At 38.6% G+C, this 21067-nt stretch overlaps 1 protein-coding gene across 1 annotated transcript in view; it reads right to left on the bottom strand.

Annotated features, from left to right (window-relative positions):
• The window catches only part of LOC114457731 (pleckstrin homology domain-containing family G member 1), a 46754-nt gene extending 43333 nt beyond the window's left edge, over window positions 1-3421 (bottom strand). Inside the window, exon 1 of the mRNA XM_028439763.1 lies at window positions 3253-3421. The gene's annotated coding sequence lies outside the window, so the exon portion shown is untranslated. The remainder of the gene's footprint in view (window positions 1-3252) is intronic.
• Between the last annotated feature and the right edge of the window lie 17646 nt (window positions 3422-21067).

Below are 21067 nucleotides of genomic sequence, written 5' to 3'. Positions count from 1 at the left end.
CCTTTTTGGCATGGGTTGGATGTAAGCAAAAGCCAAAAGTCAAACAAGACTTTCCTGATGCTAGATTCAAACAAATAACGCATTCTATTGTTCATATACATGATATAATGTTGTTTAAATTGTTTCTCATCAACTTAAACACGACAACATTATTTTTTAACAATATGTCAGAGTAAATACCTAACATCCCTAACTGAAACTTAAATAATGTAATATAATGCACGAATTGCAATAGTTGTTTTAAAAATCCTTACTTAGGTATATGATTTTTTTTGAGAAAGTAACAAAACTGCACAATTCTATCCGACTGCAAAGATACTTCAGATGAATGTTTTCCAACATTGTGTTGATGATGAGCTTGGCATTTTAAACAGCTTAACCACTACAAAAAGAGTTATAAATACCTACTTAGAATATGACTAACAGTGATGGATGAACATCCACTGTGCACAATATCAAAAAAAATTATTTGTTGCTGTTACTGAGTGACTGAACTAGAATTAGTGGTTGGTTTGAAGGGAAAAAATGGTCTCTTCGTAATTCCAGCTTTGTTGTTACAATTACTCAACCGTTTTCCAACTGGCAAGTGTTGCTGCAAAACCTGTGCAAAACACCAGATGTACCGTTTTTGAGTGACAGATGAAATCTGGCAAGTGTGATGTATTAAAAAAACAGGCCATCTTAGACAGAATAAATCAAAATCCAGCCTGATTTTGTAAAGTAAGAGTAAAACTGATAGAGCAAAGAGATTTACATGCAGTATGGTACATGTACAAGTATTAAAAAGTGGTAGACCCAAACAATCCTGATTTATCTAAATATGGTGCATTGATAAAATAACTTTCCAAAATTTACGAGGCTTCCAGGTTCCCGGACATTATTCCCTCAGGCAGCATCAGTCTGCTCCAAGTGCCAGGACAAGTCCAGGAATTTCTAACTCTTGCCGGCCAGAAGTCTGACTAAGGCATTACTTCTACAATATAGTAGAGTAGGGGCTTCGAATAACTATCCAGCTACTACAGCGACAACAGTGTCTACAGAGATGACAGATGAATGGGCACTGTGAGTGATGCAGAATCAGTTTTTAGAATGTCAATAATGTTTAGAGCTTATTATGTCCTATCCTACTTCTGCATGTGTAGAGTTCATTGGCAAATCTACTTAAAAGACAAATTAACCACAATGATTACTACTTCACTTCAAGTTTCTTTCAGCATCCAGTATTACTGCCATCTCTTGTTTTGGTGGAGAACTGCTTGCTCAAGTCGTAAAGTAAACTCGATTTCCTGAAGGTTCTGTGTACTTCACTTTCCATCAACAGTACAAAAAGCATATTCAGAAAAAGGTGACCTCAAGTAGGAAAAGGGATTATACACAAATGATTCACGGCTGAAAATGAATGAATAAATAAACCCTAACTGCAAACTTTGTCGTTAAGTAAGATTTATCTGCCCTGAAGGCCCCAAATGGTTTAGGAACACACAAGCATTTGCCTGCCTTGCCCAGTGGTACACTGCATCTCTGGAGGTCGATAGATTTTTTTTGTTGGTTTGAAGATCTTGAAATACACCACGTGAAAGGGAATAATGTAATATTAGAAGGTAAAGGTAGAATGATATATTGTGCAACAAGTTATTGTGACATTAAGACATTACATGACGTATTGTCAAAGGTATGAGTAGTAATGCGGGGCCGGGTGGGCAGATATAAGAAAAATCCACACCAGATTGCTATGGTTTGTTTTTATTTTTCATATTCCTAGTGAGTTGAAAGTAAGCATGTACAGTATGTCCATAGTTAAAGTCTTATCATATATTGTGAATGCAGTGTATCGTCCCACCTCATTAGAAAGTAACTGAAACTTAAAATGGCACAAGTTCTCAGGCTCTTAAAACAAAGCACTGTGGATGGTTATGTGTGGGCGAGTGTGTACACAGATTTTTCATTGGTTTAGTCTGAGAGCATGAGGCGGATGTACAGAGGAAACTGTGTTTGGCCACAGATTAAGTCGCAGAACGGGGTCTCGCTCCAGGAAAGGAGACGAGACAGAGGTACACATGACACGACCCTGCTTAACGCGCACACACACACACACACACACACACACACACACACACACACACACACACACACACACACACACACACACACACACACACACACACACACACACACACACACACACACACACACACACACACACACACACACACACACACACACACACACACACACACACACACACACAAAACAACCTATCAAGAGGGATGTTTTGGATAAAATATTTTAAGCACAATCCTCCAAAAACAGAGTCTTTTCCAGATAATTATGACAATTATTAAGTTGCAGGATTTTTTAAAAAGAGACTTTAGTTTTAAAGTATTTATAACGCTCATACAAGAACCACACATGAAACAGCAACATTCGCTTGTAGAAAAAGCAGAAAAGTACAAGAACCCCAATGCCACCTCATGTCAAACTGGTAGAGAACATCAGTGATATGTGAAAACATCTCCTCCAGAGGTGTGGTGCTCCAGTTAAAGCTTCTAAAATGAGGCCATGCCACAAAGGAGTGACACAGAAATAAATGCGTACGCACACGCATACGCACACGCACACACACCATAAGGTAAGAGTGTGGAATACCTATAGTATATCACTAAAACATGCACCATTTTTTGGGGGTTATACAACATTTATGAATTGTGTTCGGTGCTTATTGGCAAACCCATAGAGCTATATTTACAAAATATCTAATTTATAAACTGTTGAAATTGACCGTCCAGCCAAACATTGCACTGGACAACAGAGAAAATTAGAATAAAGTATTATACTGTATATACAGTAACAGAAAATAGGGATAAATCAACAATGGCTGTTGGCTTGTGGTAAAAATACAATATCTCATCAAGCCAAACCAAATCTGTCTCCCCAGACCCTTAACTCAAATCAGATCCATAAAGGTGAATTTTCATTAACCATAACTTCGGTAGCCTTCCTCTTCTAAAGTGAAACAACTTGCAGCAGCCTGCAATGGCATCCTATTAGATGAGATAGGAATAGTTGCTATTAGAGTTATGCTAAATTGAAACTTTGGGCAGCATAATAGTAGGTCATATTGGGTTACTGTAATCCACATCTGCAAAATACACCTTTGCACCGTCATATCTGGTACGTTTGTTACAGCAGACATGAAAAGCTCAGTTTACAGTAATATTAGTGTTGGTAAGACAATGACAACCTGTCACCTACCTCAGTCAGACCATTCCTACATTTAGCCTTTCCACAGCTGCCAGTATCCCAGTATCCTCCTTTTAGTTGTTAGATCCATGTCTGGTTTCCTGAAAAAGTTTAATACTATGTTGGATGCGGCTCAGGTCCGCAGACTATTCCTCTACTGTACGAGGTCAGAGAAAGTGAGGCACTGAAAGGAAAGAGGGAGAGAGTGATGGGAGAACAGATGGAGGCTAAATGCAAAGGAACTGACTGCCCACTGGGAGGGAGGAAGGTGGGGGACGGTGAAAGCAACGCGCAGAGCCAAACAGCCCACTTCCTGACCAATTTCTCTAGCAACACTCCATCCAGCCCAGTTCTCTCCTCCACTGCTGAAAAAAGTGGAGCACGGCCAGAACAGCAGGCGAGACAAGTGACAGAACTGACACTGGTAAAAAAAACAAGAAGAGCTGTCAGTGAACATGAGAAGAGTAGGTGGTTGAGCTAAAAAATTGAGAGGCCGAACCAAGTAAAAAAAACAAGGGCAGCCCAAGGTTAAGATGCTGCTCCAACCTGAAAAAAAAAAAAGGCAGTGCTATCTGTACAGTTGCCATTTCAATATACTGACATTCTATCTGTTCGCAGCGTTACTCATTGGCCAGTTAAGGTCACATGATCGGTCAGTCATTGGCCAGTTTAGGTCACGTGACTAAGACTAAACCTAACTCTAACCTAAAAAATTGTTGCGATATAGGGTTATAACCTCACCCTAAGACGCTACGTACGTGTACTTCGGTAAACCGGGGTTTGTCCGTAAGACAACCGTACGAATAAACACTTTCTTAAAATAAAAAACACCAGCACTGGGTCAAATTACAGACACTGGTAGTTTTGACCCGAGCTCCTGCCTCTATTATATTGTTTTTTGCTGGTGTCAAAAAGTCAAAGTTGGAAACAAAAGCTTAGCTGGCAAATTACTCAGGAACAGTGAGGGGTCTTAGCAGTGGGACGGGTCTCACATCCCAGCAAATGCCGGTCATTGCTGGTAAATGTGCAGTTCACTTATTGTTCTGTACCCGAGCTGAGCAGGATGGAGGAAAGTCCCTTTTCTCAGAGCATGTAGCTATTGTTCCTCTCTCTGCGAAACAAGGTTTCCTGGGATTGATAAGGTAACACACTGACCATGTCAGCATACCGTACACACATTTTCCACATTTCACACGTCTGTGCACTGTTTTATTTCTACAGGGAGGACAAAAGCACACGGGGTGTTGAGTTAATTATACTCAAATGACTTACATTTCAAAAAAATTACACAAATTAAGTGAACCTTCAGTAGGCAACAATCAAAAGGAGGGGACCATTTGTTCACCCCATACTGTGGCGGTGACCAAACAAGCAGTACTGATGTGGGTCTGTAGTTGGCTGCTATTGTGTTAGCCTGGAAAGCCTACAAACACAGTGCTGACACTTTGAAACCAAACACCACACCTACCCTTTTAAAACATACAGAAGACAATGACTGATGAGAACAGCGCGTCTGAGGAAGCACGAGCTGATAACCTGCTCACTTTTATCACTGACAGCTTTGACAGACAAGCAGTGTGGTCAGATAGAGCAGATTATTTCAAAACAAAATACTTGACCATCTGTAAGTGGTCTAAAAGGCCCTTTAAAGAGTAACAAAACCCAAAAAGCCATTTTTTTTTCTGCTGAAAACAAATGTATTTGTGTATGAAGTAATGTTATTGATTGATCCTAGTCCAACTTTTGACATTTCAGTCAAAGTATTTCAATTTGGCATATTTTGTTGTAAAAATGTAAGCGGGACTGCCCTCTACGGGTTGAAAAAACCAAACTATTACAATCAAATTTTGCTACTGGCTGACAATGGTAGTTTGTGACATTTTGGTGGCTTCTTATTTCACTGTTGGCCCCGCCCCTCCAACAAAAACTAACCTGTGGACTCTGCAATCTGTGGTGAGTAGGTTAAATTGAGATAATTGTGAATAGAGAACTATAGTGAGCATTGAGAAGCTAGTTAGCATGGTGTAGATTGTTCTTTCGAGTTTTTATCTTATAGACTGGGCGTGTCTTAACCAGTGGGCGTGCACTGTAGCTGTTCCCACTCAACGTTCTTGAAGGCAAAATACAGCACTTAGGGACGTTTGCATCTTGCAAATTTTGACGTCATTTAGAGCCAGTCTGCACGCGCAGTGGGGTTCGACGGGAGGAGCCCTGGTAACACGCCCGCCCATTTAGCATACTGCCCTAATGACTTACGCAGCCTAGCTACACCAAGAACTTAAGTATCTTTCCCACTACAAATTCTTACCAACGTCTTGTTCAGATGATTAGATCACAGAGGTTAGTGCGAAAAAGACCAAAAAATTGAATGGAAAAGTTTAATGGCGTCTCAGCTTTCCTTCACCACGTAACTGCTATTCACAAAGAGAGCTATGCGAGATCCGCGGCTGTCAATCATCGTCATATATGACGTCAAATCCCGTATTTTAACCTCAAATAACTTACTTAAAACAAACTTCACATAAAAATGAGCACTTGAACACAATGTAGGGTGATAATAACTAATGATCACAGCAGCGTTTAGGTTTGGAAAAAAATTATGTGCTGAAAGTTGGGAATTGTTTAAAGTTGCAAAGTCTAAAATTCTTGGACAGTAACAAAATATTGCAATATTATTTCAAGTACCAGTGCAGGCTACACAATAGGCTAATCAAGTCCACAGCATAAATTCTAAACTAATCAGCTTCAGAACAAAAGAAGCATTAGCATTAGAAATGCATTCAAGCAAACAACTTAGAGTCCACATATCTTAACTCAGCCATTGCTATTAAAAGAATATGCAGAAACAAACAACTGAAAGAAGAGGAAGGACACCCCCTCCTTCACCCACCATCATTTCCTCTGCATCATCAGTTGCTTGTTTACCAATGAGTCAATTAAACAGGATGTGACTTTATTGTGCAGGTGAATCACACTCGTGATGAATTCGTCATTCCAGAGTCGCTAATGATAGTGCTTTTATCTCAAAAAGCCAGAAATTTCCGGAGGCTTCGAAAACGGCAATTGAGGAAATGGTAAAGAAGACAAGTGTGCAACAAATGTTGTTGTTAATGTGTTTAGTGGCAATTTGTTTGAGGCTGGAACACTAATCACTGCCCGACCCTCGCATGTCAAGATATCATCAACAACTGCTAAGACGACAAATCCTCAGCATGAAACAGAGTTCCTGAAAATGCCATAACTGCTGATATTGAAACACATTTACTTCATGTAATGTTTCATCAGAGCCTTCGATTATGCATTTAAAATCTTGACATTTCCATTCAGAGTTTATTTCCATGTCATTTTAGCATACGGTTACCATTTCCGCTTTTTTTCTGGTTCATTGGCTTTCCGTAACTACATCATTACTGTCTATTAAACTTCCCAAAACAGTGCCAAATATGCTTGATGAGGTTAATTGTGCTAACTATTGTCAATAACTTTACACTTCTGGCACTGTGTTGGGTGAATTCAGCCCATGTTTTTTTGCGCAGATCTGACAAAGGCCACATATTATGATATACATATCAAACATTTTTACTTGAGAGCTGTCCATAATATCGCCAACATACTGTATCTACGTAACAACATTTTGCTCAACATTGGACTCTTTGCCCATCTGTGTAGGTGGAAAAAAATGCATATAACTGTTCCAAAACATGCATGTGAGGATATATTATGTGCTCTATGGCGATTTTAACTGGTTTTGTTTTAAAAACCAATAATTACAAAAAAACAACAACAGGCAACTCTGTTTGGTTGTCCAAGCACACTGGCATCTACGATGTGTATATATACGCTGATGTGTGTCTGGGATAAAGAGGCAGGGGTGTTTGTTGGCAGGTTCTCTTTGACTCTTGGAGGCTTTATCTCCCTTCATATTCATAATGGGCTAATACTCCAGCTTTCCCATGCCAGTGAAAACCCTGGAAGCCAAGCCCTCTCAGGCCCTCTCCTCCTTAGGGAACCTAAGATGTCACGGCACACAAAGGGAGCCATGAAAGCAGTCCAACTCAAGCAGGGGCTATTATTTAGGGTGTACTCACACTGGCAACCAGGGCCGTTCCTAACCAGCTCTGTGCATGTGTGAAACCATGGGGGGCCATTGTCTGGCCTGCGTAGGTGTGAACTGCACCGCAGAGGGGTTAACGGCCCGATGGTCCTGCTGGAAGAGGTGGTCCAAACAGCGTGCCAGACTGGCACGGTTGGCCGCGCATGCGCACGCACAACTCGACCCGCGCGCAAAATGTGATGACGTTGGTACACAAACATCCGCATTCCGCAATGATAGCGATGTCAGAAGTGCTCGTTAGCCGATGAAAAGTTCAGAGTTGGCGTTACCTGATATATATGAACAACATCACAGAGAACTCATGGAGGAAGAGGACAACATGACCGTCAGGACTTCTCTTTGTTCAGCCGACAGCGGGACAGTAACGGAGTGTAGCAGCTCATCATCAGGTCCGGGTATTTCCGAGGGTATAAATATACATATAAACACATATTACTGGTATATTAACCCATATAAACCAGAAAATATGGAAATGGGACATTTTACTGCTGCAAATGTGTAACATATTACTGGTATTTTGTGGACAGGACACATGTGGTTGGCTGTTATATAACCCAGAAAAAAAATGGAAATTGGACATTGTACTGCTGCTAGTGTGTGTATATATATATATATGGTGTTTCAGTGTTCTGGGACACATACTCACAAACTCTGTAGAATGAAAACAAACACAGTGTCTTGGGGAGCAAAGTGTAGTGTATTAATTTATTCATCTAAATGTAACCAAAAACAGAACATCGCAAATAGAAGCCCAAATAAATGAAATGTCTGAAAGAAAGGGTAATAATTTTCCAAACAAAAATCAATAAGCCAGAAATAAAGTGCAACCTTTTGCAAAATGTAACATGAACCTTAAAAACAAAACATTTAAACATTGGAAGTACAAGGATGGGAATATTATTTTAGTTCTCTTCTTAGTTCGTGTCGTGTTAGTGCACATGTGGCAATGCCAATTATCAGTGTGTGGAGTTCCTGTTAGTCCTGCACAACTATAATGTATTGCTCAGAAATCTACATGTGTCCTGTTCTCAAAATACCAGTAATATGTTACACATTTGCAGCCGTAAAATGTACCATTTCTATAATTTTTGGTTTATATGGGTTAATATACCAGCAATGTGGCTATATGCATGTTTATACCCTCAAAATTACCATGGAATTTTGGGTTTTACTCGGACCCTTCATCATCACGTCTCTGCAGAAGAAGACCCTCCGCTGCACCTCAGCACTTTAACAACTCACTAATTTCATAATTTAAATACAGTATTTCTACCTTTGTTTTTCTGTTTGCATGTCGTTTGCTTTGTATTTAATAAAATGGTTTCTCCAACAGTTGGTTAAATCTACACATTTATACTGTATATAATGCACATGCAGGATGATGTGTAACAATAATCAGTAAAATTAGCTGTAAACACATTTTGTAGAACTAAATATAAGGTTATGCTGTGAACAGAAAGAAAGGAAGACAAGCCAGATAATTCTAAACTTTAGAATATAATACAATCATAACTTTTAATCATAAATATGACTCTTCTCAACACAAAAAACTTTGATATCTTTGTCACACAATATCTAAGCTTCCAGTGAATAATTTACAAAAAAAAAAAAAAGTTCACTGATGACATTGAGATCTCAATGTCATCATCAGTGAACTTTTTTTTATTTGTAAATTATTCACTGGATGCTTCTCTGGTGGTGTGTGCAGTGGTTATTATTATTATTAGTATTATTGTATGAAGCCAACATTACTGCAGCTCTGCACATCATTGTTGTCCTGTTAAAGTATTTTTATACAAAGACTTAAAAACAATCTGAAATTAGTGCTGACTCAAGTAAATCACCTTTATTATGCATTATAACAATCTGTTCCTTAAGTCTCTAAATTATTGAAACAATTAAAAACATCTCCTAAAAAAAATAAATAAAAGAAAGTTAAATAATCATTTAATATACATTTCAATAAATAAGTGCATCCCATGTTCCCATGTTGACTGAGCTTTATTCTGTCTGTTGTCTGTAGAAATGATGGTCTTGACCAGATGATGGAAACTAGGATCAGCTCATGGTTTTAATGTCCAGGGAGGGGCGTGTCCACTCTGCATGGACTTAAAGAAGAAATAAAAGAAGAGTTAGATAATGTCATGTTCATCAAAAGGAAAACTGAATGTGATGGAGATAAATATGATCAGATGGACACAGACACACACACAAAGTTTAAACAAACACACAATTAAAAGCATCTATTTACACTTACATTAATGTACACAAAGACTAGCTCCACAAAATCAGAACGACATTTATTGATCCAGAAATTAAACTGATCTTACCTTTATAGGCTCAGTGTCCTCCTTTGTTTTAAAATCCATTTGAACCTCCATTCATGGTGGTTTTTATCGTCAGAGAGAGTCTTTCATTTTTATTAAATCCACCGTTATTTGGTCTGTTTTAATCTCTCTTTCTTTCTCACTCACTTGGTTCTCTCTGTTCCTTGTGTCGATTTCGTCAAAACAAAGCGGCATCTTTAATGTTTCCGTTACGTGTGAGTAAAATTACCGCAATGTACCGACACTGGCTGTAAAGAGCAACTTATTATCTTTCATAAACTGGTGGAATTTCTTCGATAGAACAAATATGAGCAGAGTTACGGTCATTTAAATTAACGTGATGCGTTCAGGGGCCCTGGGAAACCCAGTCCGTGAAAAGAGCACGTGTCTGGGTAAATCTTGGTTTATAGTTACCCTACGCAACAGAAAATATGAAATTAACAGAATGTACTGTCAACAACAAACCCAGAGTCGCTTAATGATGACGCAACGCCATACGTGTCTCATAAATTAACGTGATGATGTGTTTCTCTGTGGGAACCGAGTTGAGCTGGTGATCACGTCCGCTCTACCGTGCCAGAAACCAGAAACAGTAACCTCCCCTCCAAGCCTCAGCTGTCTGTCTTTCGATGACGTCTCCCATTTTTGCCCTTTTCCAGTCTCTTTTCTTTCTATCTTCCTTAACTATATTCTCTCACTTTAGGTCACCCTTGTCAGCTCTCGCACCCTTCTTTTATGACCCTCTGCCTTCCACCATGATAAAGCAAATTGTGGGTTTTGAAACCAATAAGCCTAAAATTAGACATAAGCCTCAATCCATGGCTTTACAGGTCCTTATTCAGCCAATCAAAACAGGAAGAAAAAATCCCTGACATTTTCATGAGATCATTCCAGATTGGGTTTGTGGAGTGTTAGTGAATCTAAAAATAAACAAAACTACACTTTAGACCACTGCCTCATACCTTTTCTTCTAAATACAGTGCACAAAATAAAATTTGGGAGCATTAAATTAAAAGTCCCATTAAATTAGATGGTTTGTAGAAGACAATAGTGGTTAGAGTCTTTATATGGAAATAGTACAGAACAAACTTAGTTGATTACTAGGCTCTAGAAGAGCACATATGGAATTAAAAACAGTTAATCTATTTTGTAGCTACCTTCTTTCATGTTTGCGGGATAAGTCCTCTTTAATAATGGTTGAAAAGGTCACATTGTTGTTGCATTTTCATTGGGATTCACTGAGATTCCAAACGGCTGCTTAGCAAACGTCCCCATGGCTCGGTTTACTTCTAAAGCCGTGTGGACACAGGAGTGAAATCATGCTACGGCGTGTTGTGTGTACGCTGCAGCCTGTTGTCCAGCTGATTTTTTTGAGGATACTGTTGCTCACGTTGACAGGAAGAAATACGAGGTCACGTGCTTGCTGTAATAGCAGCTAGACACCGAGGCTACGAGTGCATCCCACAGGCCAAGGAAACAGTGTTTTAAGAAGTCTGAGGAACTAGAAAAATCTGTGTTTACTGAATGTGCAGATGTTAGCGACAAGTCCTAACGGGACCCAGATGTGACCAAGAAAGGCTGGAACACTCATTGACAGACCATCATAATAAATGTGAAAAATAAGAGATATTTGCTATTGACGATTGTTTACTGTGGGAGGAAAACTGATTCAAACCAATGATAGAAAATTTAAATCCAACAAATACAGATTAAAGCAATAATAGAGTGAAACCCATGATTTCTATTGAAAGAAACCATTGAGCAGCTCTCTGTCTATTTGTTCAAAAACGTTGTCTGTTAATGAACATTAGTAAAGGGTAAGGTATGTGGACACAAACTTGATTTGTGGATGTTATTTGCATTGGTATGAATCTGACAAATTGTCAAAACTACAGTTTGATATATCTTTTTGAAATTCCAAACTTTTGAAAAACTTTTATGAAGCATTTTTGAATTAAATCCAAAGTCATATTTATAATGCTTGCACAAATATTTGTATTATGGATCTGTAGTCGACACATAATGCCTGTGACCTCGTGACCTACTTTTGACAGTAGATCCACCTTTGTCTGATTCGTATTCATGAGAGAAAACTTACGAATTCAACTGGGATTAGACAAATAGGCTGTGCACATGAACATTCCAGACACGAGATTTGACATTCTTAAATCCTTTGACAATAACCTTAGCAAATACTTGCTCCTCTTTTCCAGGGCCTTCATTTTATGTCTATTACAGAGAATCAAAATGTTCTTGGTAAGCCATTTAGTTCATGTTTTTGTGTTGTGCGTGTTGAAGGGTATCATCCATCCCATTGATAACTTCAAACAATAATTATTAATTATCAATAATATTGAGCAACATTTGAGGACCAACAGTTTTCAGTGTATTTTGCTCAAAAAGAAAAATGTGGTTAAAATATCTGGGCTCTGGGCTGGGCAAAGACCGATTAATCAAATTTGTAGATAAAAATGATTTTTATTTTGAAAATTTGAGTTTTAATTTTATTTATTTATTTTTTTAATTAAAAAAAAAAGGCTATATGTGAGCCACAGCCATGTGCATGTTTTTGATCACACTATACTGAGATGCTAAGGGAAGAGTTTATTATTATTTTTAACTGTAATGTTATGTTATAAAATATGTAGTTATCTTATTTCTTAATCAAAAAATGTGAGCTACTGTGAAGTTGCTGTTGCACTTTTGCTTAAACCTGGGTTAAAGCTTAAAATTATTGAATGACAGAACCTCATTTACTTTTGAATTTGGGATTGTTCTATACATTTTAACTCTTGAGGACAATCACAGAAATAAAGTTGCACTTTTGCCAGTATATCTGATGTCTACAGTCATTTTTAAGTACATTAAAAAAAATGTAATCGAAGCTTGAAATTTTTTTTTGAATCAGATTTTTTTGGGGATCAAAAATCGCTCAGCCCTACTTGGATATGAGTGAATCAGGGCAGAAGGAGGCTGCTTTACTATCAACCGTGTTCCCCATGAGCCCTGATTCCTGTGCTGTGATTTACAGGCCAACATCCGGAGGAGCTTCACAGTTCATTAAGAGCCGCCTGAGGGGCACAAGCTTGTCCAAGATTTATTCACTTGGGGTTGTTTAGGACACAAATGTTCAACAAATTAGGAAGACAAAAAGAAAGAAACGAGGAACACAAAGTCTCAGCATTTTAGCTAATATTAATTAAGTGTTAGCGTAGCATACCCTGCATGGTTTAGTTTTCTATTTTTGCTTTATGCTTGTTGGCAGAATTGTTGAAAATGGTGATACAACCAAAAGAAAGCTGCTATGACAGTTACTTATTGTTTTTTTTATTTTAACGGGATAACGCATTAAATAAACATATTAGGTGAAAAATTAGACACTGAAAGTAAGGAGGGGGCAGGAGTAGATTTCTCTCCATTCTCAAACTGTATTAGGAGGATATATATGTACATTTGTGTTAAATGTATCATTTTGATGCTTGCTCTGTTGACGGGTGCATATGTAATCCACATCTTGCTTTTAATGCTTTGCTGTGTTCGTCTACAAAGTCAGAATGAAAGGAAGTTTGAAAGAAAGACACTGAAAGTTTAAAAGAAAATTTGAAAGTTGAAAAAAGATTGAAAGAAAGTTTAAAAGACAGAAAGTAGTCTTTGTGTCATTCACACTAGTCAAAGACACACACATGCATACGCACAAACGCTCTACTCGAGGTAAGAGACCATTTATACACACCACTTCCTTTTTTTCACCGTGCTCATTGTTCACACCACATCTGCCGTGGGTCCAAGGGCACAAAGGCCAGTGCTCATATATCTGACCACACACCCACACAAACAAGTGACAGAAGCCAGACACAAAGCAGCATTTAGAAATATTACACCTTTTGTCCGAAAGCTGATAATTCCACCTGATACTCAGACAATCCTGCACTCACACTCGTGGACGTAAAAACTACACACAGATGCAGCCCGCCATCAGTGGCACAGTTTGATGTTTGGCTGAGTGCATGAGATGACAGCTCATTACAGCATGTCTGTTTCTTGTCAGCTTTAATACAACAGGAAATCAGTTAAAGGCAGGCTTTAAAACCCACTGGATAGTTCAAGGCCCTAAAGGCTCGGAGTACCGCACAAGCGCACACAGTGAATCTGCAGGAATTGTCTGTAGGGTGACACCAAGCCAACTAAACAAACTACACACTAGTGCACATGTGCAATAAGGTCCAAATCCCTTTCCTCCTCAGGGTAAACGTCTCTACTGATTATCTCCACCAGTAAGTCACAGGGATACAGTCGTAGGACAGTGCAGGGTTACAGGAAACCAGTATGGTTTCATTTCCAAACCACTAACCCAGCCAACTAACCACAAACCTGCTCCAAGCTTCAAAACTTAAAGCCAGACAAAAGAAATCTCAAAGACCTGCACATGAATGGAAAGAAGACTTCTGGTGCAGGCTGATTAGTGGTTGGAGGATAAACAGTGGATAACACAGGAGAGGCTTCTGGGCCTTTTGCAGATTTTCACTTCTCTGCAGGAAAACACCATTTATCACCAGGCAGATAAATTAGGTTGGTTTCCTGTCCTCGACTGGGAGTTTTTTTGGCTTGTGTGTGTATGGGATTGTGTCTTGGAATCCCAGTGTATGTACGTTTTCCAAAAGCAGACAATTTAAAAAAAATAAAAAATAACAAAAGAAAGTTGACAGCTCGTAAAAACAGAAAGGTTTAAAATAAATTGCTTGTCAGCTTGATCTTTTTCCCCAAGCTTAAAAATACCACTGTGTCGTGTACATAATATCAAAAGCAGCCTCTTGGCATTGGAACTAAACAGAGTGTGCGGGTTTTTATCTAACGGCATGTCTTAAGCAGGCATTATTATTCGAGATGGAAAAAAAAAAAAAAAAACCGTGACAACTCAAAATCATCAAAGAGCACAATTAAAAAGCAAATGTCCAACAGCCGCCTCTAATCCTCCTCTTTTCTGGGCGTCCATGCCGCTACAACTCCAGCATTCACAGGGAGCCGCCCCCCTGCTGCACTCCAGACGGGGGTTTCCCTGCCAAACGCTGCACAACAATAAAACAAAGCCATCACACGAGGAAATGGGGTTGGTGGGGAGGGCGAGCGTTCAGGAGCTCTGGGTGAGGAGGAGGAGGAGGAGGAAGATGAAAAGTGAGAGGAACAGCTGCTGAGTGGGAGAGCTGGATGAAGGAGTGGGTGGGGGGGTTCTTTCTTTTCTCCATCAGTGAAATAAATTACTTTAATGTTTGCAGCCTGTTCAGGCCATGCAACAATCATTTAAAGTCCCCCCCCCACCAACCTAATAGCACTTCACGCCCCCTCTGCTCTCTTTAGTCAAACACAAATAATAAGTTTACAAAGACTGAGCCGATGGTTGCACTGTTTTCTAAAGAATATTGAATCGGTGAAGGTTTCAAATCTTACAGACAGTAGGACACTTTTAATGCACTTCAAAATACTGCAGACATCAGATATATTGTCAAAACTTATTACTGTGATTGTCCTCAAGAGTTAAAATGCATAGAACAATCCCAAAATAAAAAGTAAATGTTCAGGTTCTGTCATTCAATAATTTTAAGCTTTAACTCAGGTTTAAGCACAAGTGCAACAGCAACTTCACAGTAGCTTCAATTTTCTGATTAAGAAATCAGATAACTACATATTTTATAACATATAACATTACAATTAAAAAATAAACTCTTCCCTTTGCATCTCAGCATAGTGTGAATAAAAAATTGAACATGGCTCTGGCACACATATAGCCTACTCAAAGGCTAAACACATGTAAACAAAGAGGGGGCTGGCTCACATCGGAAAGCAAAAAAGTTAGAAAAAACTGTGGTGGGAAATTAAAAAAACAAAAAAATAAATAAAAAAATAATATTTTATTATTATTTAATTTAATTAATTTGCAAAATAAAAATAGTTTTTATATACAAATTCGATTAAATCGATTTTTTTTGCCCAGCTCTAACAGACAGTGAATCAAAGCTTGAAGAACAACCTCAGGCTTTACATTTCTACCTCACACACATTCCTGTGCTACCATCTCTGAGGAATTCAGCATCACCGTGTGTTGACTGACCTGACAAAATGCAGGCAAAGAGTCATGACTGGGAGCTTCTCTTTAGTTAAAGGCTAGAGGCTGACCAGCTGTTTGTTTGAGGACTCAACCCAATACAAATTTTTCCCTTTGAATACCCATCAATCCATTTTCGGACCCACTTGCTCCTTCTTTCAGGGTCGTGGGGGTCTGCTGGTGCCTAAGCAGGGGTAAACCCTGGACAATGTGCCAATCCATCTATGGCAACACACAGACAGACACACGACCACTCACATTCACTCCTACGGCCAATTTAGAGACCAATCAACTAACAGTCATGTTTTTGGATTGGAAGAGGAAGTCGGAGTAGCCAAAGAAAACCCACACAATTGGGATAGTATGCAAACTCCACACAGAAAGGACCCAAGTGTCCACCCCAGGGCTTGAACCCAGGACCTTCATGCTGTGAGGCGGACCAGAGGCAAACCACTAATCCATAATGATTTGATTCAATATCTGCATTAGCCATACTCACTTTTATTACTTATTTTGTAGTGTGGTTTTGGTTGTATTGATATTTTTAAACTGTAATGTACCTAGTGTATGAATTGTGCTATTCAAAGCTTTACTTGCCTTGCAAAAAATGCATCTGTGAAAACATAAACAAACAAATAAATATGGCAATTATGTACTTCTTCTCACACCTTAGCAGTCAATAACTTCACCATATATTGTTGTTGTGGTCAATTTGCAAATGTTCACATTCTGGCCTGATAACTCCACCATCCTTAAGCTTCTTTTCCTTTTCTTCCCTGGATTTTTGTCATCTTGGAGTCCAAAATATAGCTGAGAAAATTAAAAGGAAACCGTTCTCTACCACAACAGTCATCATTGCCAAACTTAGCGAGGAATCCGTCGACCTGGCACAAAACAGGTTGTCATGAGGCTTTCTATAGAGTTTGAGCAGTGCTGACCCCTGACCCATGGGAATTCACTCTTTTTCCTCTTCCATCAGTCCCAGTAGGCGACATCCGAGTGATTGTTACAGAACAGTCATATAAACATGATGAAGTGAGAAGAAAAAGCCTCGTTAGGAGACGTTATCACAGTGCCACTTCAAGTTTTGAGAGAATGTCATGCATTTTAATGATCATTTCACTAGTGAGTAGGTGGTTAAAGGAGTAGCAAGGGTTTGGAAAAGATAAACACTCAAATATATAGCTAAATATCCCGTTACAAAGTCTTGACAGAGCATTTGTTTGTGCTGAAGAAAAGAAAAGAAAAATACAATTATTTACAAGATATACCTAAATTAAACACTATTGTGCATTTTTGGTACATTTAGTATTAGGGATGTCTGGGTACAACTTTTTAATTTCCGATATGATACCGATATTGCAGCCTTGCGTATCGGTATCATATCGATATTGGGGGGAGGGTATGATTATACATGCTTTGACATATAGCAATTTTTTTTTTTTTTTTTTTTTTTTAACAGTAACGCAAATAGTTACTTTCCTTGGTAATTAGTTACTTTTATTATAGAGTAATTCAGTTACTAACTCAGTTACTTTTTGGAACAAGTAGTGAGTAACTAAAACTAATTACTTTTTTAAAGTAACGTTCCCAACACTGTGAACCATGCACCGCGTGTCGTATTGTGAGATACCCAGCTGTGATTCCCACCCCTACTTTATAGAATTCATTGTCATAGAGATACAATAAATAAAGATGCTATGGGCAAAACTCTAAGGTCTAACAATATCTTCATGAAAAGTCATGGTGTGTTGAAGAAGATGAGAAACAAACTGTTGGTCTATCCACAAAGTCTAAATGATTACCAAATTAAAATTGTTATAATTGATAAGCAACATATATTTATAGGTGGTTAGAGGTTAGGTGCACTTAAACTGTACCTATTGTGTAGTTGATCTCTCGTAATAGATGAACAGATAGACAAAATAATGTGAATTGATTGCAATGATAGGTTTCATGCTGCATTTAGGGTGAAGTATTTTAGTATCTGTCCGACCTTCAACCTTTCAGCTGTAACAAAGCAGCAGAGGAAGGTCTTTGGGTGGTGGAATTTGAGAAAATATTCACAAAATGGTAAATAAATTATGTTTAAAGCAACAAAGGGACATTGGGATGACTGAATGTGTGACCGTCTTTGCTTAGGAGGGTCAGCTGCACATATTCCACCTCTACATGAGTTTATTGAACTTCGAGAAGTTCACAGATAACAATTACCGTAATAATCAGAGAAAGATGCACGCAAAATGACTTCCAAGTATTTTCTTCTGCATCTTACAAATATGCTTTTATTCGTAACACTCTGCTGAATAACATTAATCATCTGAATTGACAACATGCACAGGAAGCCCAAGGAGCTCCATTGTAGAAGCATGAATGTGCATAGAAGAAGCTGCTGCTGCTTTGTGAGATGTATAAAAGCATTCCTGATAATCTTCCTGCTTAAGTGCACCTCTGAAGCCACACATTAAAGTATTTTCAACTTTACTGCGTGTACCTGCAACCAAACTGCTAAAGTCAGCAGTCTGACTTTCTCCCTGCCTGTTGCAGACCTTGTAATTAGTTGTAACATGTTTTTACAGCAGATCTCTAAAGCACTTTGAGCTTTTTCTACATGACTAGCTTCTGCTCAAACAGACACATGCACTTAAATCACAGCCTATAGGTATGTCTCCTGGAATGTCTGTTTCTCCTGAACTAAAATAGACGCAGCTGTGTCATCTGATGCGCACTAAGCATTGCCTTCAATGTGTGCACTAGAATGCCCTCACACATGTAATTTAGCATGTGATTCAGCAGGTCACACAGGCATTGACCAAACAGCAAGATCAAAATAAAGACAAGCAAGGGTTGGAAGATTACATAAATAGATTATATAAACATAGTCAGAGAATTGACATTCTTCTAACTAAGTGTTACCAACTCATCACATGAATGCATTTTAGTGGACAGATGTAAAGCAGAAAAATTTCTTCCTTTTTACTGTCAAGTTTTTGCCTCAAATACAAGTAAAATTCCTTCTTTTTAAGCAGGTATCGCCATTTTGGAGATTTCAACCTATGACTGTCCAAATACTATTCATATATATAGAAGAGTATAAGTAAAATCTATGGTGTAATGGCATTTCAATCTGACGTTTTAGTTCTTAGTTACGTGTCATCCATTTTCCTGGATGTTATGACGTTCTTCCCAAGCTAAAGAACATTTTGGTGGACACTTGGAGGAAATAAGAAATCAGACTTCTGAAATTGTCAGTGGGCGCACCATCAGCCATCTTACTACAGATCCACGAATGCCTTCCAGCTGAACAAGGTAGACAACTTACAATGGGAAAGTCTGGAACCCTTAAACCTCATTAAAAACCAGTTGGAGTTACAGTATGTGAAGGGAGCACTTCCTTGAGGGTCATTCCATGGCATTTCAACAAATTTTCAGGACATCTCATGCACTTCAATCTAAAAATGTTTTTACCATTTGTTTTCTGATCATTCAATAGGCACACTGTAAGTTTTTTACCTTAATTGATGAATACTTTTTGAAATATGGCCAATTTAAAGAGGGGGGTATGTGTGGATTTCCGTCCGTCCTTATTTTTCTTCCATTTTCAGCTTTCAATATCACAGGACCTACATCACATAGGACACTGAAATTTGGTATAGTAATACAGCTCCACCTACTCTCTTAGAATATACTAATGACGTGTTTCCATTGGCGGCATAGGCTCTACTTGGCTCGGCTCTACTTTCCTTTTGTGCGTTTCCACTGGGAAAGAGTACCTCCTCCATGGCCTGGTGCTTCTTTTTTTTTAGTACTGTACTTCCTTCATTGAGGTTCCAAAAAAAGCAGAACATGAACATGTGACATAGGCTCAAAGCAGACACTGATTGGGTGTGAGAATCATTACAGCAAAGACCAACTCACGCACAAAGAGGAAGCATTTGGCCACCACTGATTTTTGTTTGCGATCTTAGTGCAATCTGTGGAGTTTCACATGTCAGGTTGGTGCTCAATGGAAAAGCTCCGGAAAAACATTATCAGGTCCCGAAAGCGAGGAGTGCTGAGCCATGTCGAGCCAATACCGTCAATGGAAACGCTCCAAAAAATATCTGCTATACATTTTATCTGGTGGACATGAGAGTCCCTCAAATTTGGAAACAAGTTTTTCGGGGTTTTGGGCCTTCAGTAAACAACTATTCATATGTCTCAGCTCCTTGTAATTTTATCAGCTAATTTTGTTCACATCACTAATGATTAGTCAGATATGTGCATTGGTTCTTGGGTGACAGTCTCTTGAGAAAAAAAAAAATCTACATTTTTTTTTTACTATTTTCATTGGCCCATAACTGCATGTGGGAATGTAAGAAAAAACCTGATCAGAATATGTATTTTTAGACCAAAGTGAGTGGGCTATTTTTTTAAATGACATGGACCGTTGAGTTTGTCGCGAAATCATTGTTTTTCAAACGTGCCCACAACCTAACCCTAACCCTAAGTACTTTTTATTGCATATGCAGCTTCTAAATCACTTCTAAGTCATACATACTAATTCATACTAGTAAAGGTTACATAAAATAGTCTTTTAGTATCTCTACTGACTTGACTACTAATGTATAAACCATCTTTTTTATTAAAAGGAATGAAATTAAATTTAGCTAAAAATTGACACCCAGTTAGGAAGGTATCTATATTCACAGTTTTTCAGAGAAGTAAAGAAACTATTTGATATATCAATACAGTTTTCAGCATTGGTCAGAAAGACGTAAGATAAAGCAGTCTTCTTTTTCCAGTCTAACGTATTTTTCACCCCCAAATCTTTAGCATACTTTAACCTTGTTTCCAGGAGGTATTACATCTTACCACCTGCTCATTTTAGCAATGTCAACGTGCAAAATTCAACACAGTGAATAGAAAGGCTACAGCCTGTTGTACATGGATGATTTAACGTTGCAGGGTGGGGGTAAAAAAAGATGAAAATCATTTGGTTTTGAACAGGAAGTGTTGCTATGCTTGTCTGACAGAAAGCCAACTGTCCAAATATATAAGCAAGTCTATACATGCTGAAATGCTGCGCTGGTCTCACACACACACACACACACACACACACACACACACACACACACACACACACACACACACACACACACACACACACACACACACACACACACACACACACACACACACACACACACACACACACACACACACACACACACACACACACACACACACACACACACACACACACACACACACACACACACACACGAGTCTGACAGGAAATACATG

Source organism: Gouania willdenowi, chromosome 24 (assembly GCF_900634775.1).
Source record: "Gouania willdenowi chromosome 24, fGouWil2.1, whole genome shotgun sequence".
NCBI lineage: Eukaryota > Metazoa > Chordata > Actinopteri > Blenniiformes > Gobiesocidae > Gouania > Gouania willdenowi.
This window is presented reverse-complemented; position numbering and strand designations above follow the sequence as displayed.